The sequence below is a fragment of the Bison bison genome, unplaced genomic scaffold (assembly GCF_000754665.1).
Source record: "Bison bison bison isolate TAMUID 2011002044 unplaced genomic scaffold, Bison_UMD1.0 scf7180017864503, whole genome shotgun sequence".
In the NCBI taxonomy this organism is placed as follows: Eukaryota; Metazoa; Chordata; class Mammalia; order Artiodactyla; family Bovidae; genus Bison; species Bison bison.
The window spans coordinates 5,992,847-5,995,364 of NW_011495061.1; positions in this window are offsets into that span (position 1 = coordinate 5,992,847).

Genomic DNA, 2,518 nt, shown 5'->3' on the forward strand with positions numbered 1-2,518 from the left:
TGGTCATGTATGGATGCTAGAGATGGACCATGAAGAAAGCTGAGCACTGAAGAATTGATGCTTTTGAACTGTGGTGTTGGAGAAGACTCTTGAGAGTCCCTTGGACTGCAAGGAGATCCAACCAGTCCATTCTGAAGGAGATCAGCCCTGGGATTTCTTTGGAAGGAATGATGCTAAAGCTGAAACTCCAGTACTTTGGCCACCTCATGCGAAGAGTTGACTCATTGGAAAAGACTCTGATGCTGGGAGGGATTGGGGGCAGGAGGAGAAGGGGACGACAGAGGATGAGATGGCTGGATGGCATCACTGACTCGATGGACATGAGTCTCAGTGAACTCCGGGAGTTGGTGATGGACAGGGAGGCCTGGTGTGCTGCGATTCATGGGGTTGCAAAGAGTCAGACACGACTGAGTGACTGAACTGAACTGAACTGAATCAATCTTACTTTGAGTACTATGCTTGTTGTGTACTATGCTAATTTGTTCCACAAATTTTAACATATTTGTTGTCATTCAAGTATTTCATAATATCCTTTATGGTTTCCTTTACTACACGAATTGGATTTTTAAGTTGTCTCTTTGTTATTAATTTCTATATTCACTGCAGTATAAAGATCGTCTGATACCAATCTTTTGAAACTTACTGAAACTTCCTTTGTGGTCCTTTTTTGAAAGATTTTGCTTGTGTTCAGAAGGAATATGTATTCTTTTTTGGGTGCACAGTTCTACATATGTATCATACATATGTGCATGCGTGTGTGCTAAGTCACTTCAATCGTGTCTGATTCTTTGCAACCCCATGGACTGTAGCCTGCCAGGCTCCTCTGTCCATGGGATTCTCCAGGCAAGAATACTGGAGACGGTTGCCTAGCCCTCCTCCAGGGGATCTTCCCAACCCAGGGATTAAACCTGTGTCTCAACTCCTGCATTGGCAGACAGGTTCTTTACGACCTAGTGCCACCTGGGAGGCCCATCATACATATATATGCTTTAATTTATTAATTTCCTTTTCATATATTCAATGTTTGTTAATCAGTTTCTGAGAGGGATGTCTTAAAATCTCCAACCACAATTAATCTATCCATTTCCCCCACAGTTCTATAGGTGGTAGCTTTTTATGTTTTGAAACTGTTTGGTTTTTTTGAAGTTATGTTTTTAATGCATCTATGCTTAGAATCAGAGAAGGCAATGGCACCCCACTCCAGTACTCTTGCCTGGAAAATCCCATGGACAGAGGAGCCTGGTAGGCTGCAGTCCATGGTGTCGCTAAGAGTCAGGCACAACTGAGCAAGTTCACTTTCACTTTTCACTTTCATGAATTGGGGAAGGAAATGGCAACCCACTCCAGTGTTCTTGCCTGGAGAATCCCAGGGACGGGGGAGCCTGGTGGGCTGCCGTCTATGGGGTCACACAGGGTCTGACACGACTGAAGTGACTTAGCAGCAGCAGCAGCATGCTTAGAATCGTTGTATGTTCCACTCTGTTCTTTTTTCCTAGCATATAATATGCTTAACAGCTATGGTATTTTTGACTTTAAGTCTGTTTCATCAAATACTCCAGCTTTACTTTTTTTTTTAAGTTATTTATTTTTAAATTGAAGGGTAATTGCTTTACGGAATTGTATTGGTTTCTCCAAATATCAACATGAATCAGCTATAGGCATTCTAACTTTCTTTTGATTTAGAATTACATGGCTTATCTTTCAATTCTTTCACTTAAACATATATTTAAGTATTCATCTATTATATTTTTATTTCAATTATTATATATCCATTTAATATTTTACCTAGTTCCTTATTTCTTATTCCTATATCATATTAGTAATACATTTACTATTTTGAATACATTGTTTAAAATTTATCTGATCCAATAATTCTGTTTTAAGCATTATACATTGTTCAATTTTTTGTCTGTCAGTGATTTTTTTTCTTAGGTGTCTAGCTATCTTGGTTAATGATCTCATGTTCTCCTGGCATTAGTTACTCTTTCTGTTAATATTTACTGGGCAGGGACTGAAGGCCAAGTCTCAGTATCTCTCCTAGTGAATTTAAAGAGAGAGGATGGAAGAATTTCCAGGGTAGAAAGCCTTAGATACCAGGTTCCTTTAACTGCCACTTTATTCAGTTCAGTTCAGTTGCTCAGTTGTGTCTGACCCATGAATCGTAGCACACCGGCCTCCCTGTCCATCACCAACTCCCAGAGTACACTCAAACTCATGTCCATCGAGCCGGTGATGCCATCCAGCCATCTCATCCTCTGTCGTCCTCTTCTCCTCCTGCCCCCAATCCCTCCCAGCATCAGAGTCTTTTCCAATGAGTCAGCTCTTCGCATGAGGTGGCCAAAGTACTGGAGTTTCAGCTTTAGCATCAGTCCTTCCAGTGAACACCCAGGACTGATCTCCTTTAGGATCTCCCTGCAGTCCAAGAGACTCTCAAGAGTCTTCTCCAACACCACAGTTCAAAAGCATCAATTCTTCAGCGCTCAGCCTTCTTCACAGTCCAACTCTCACATCCATACAT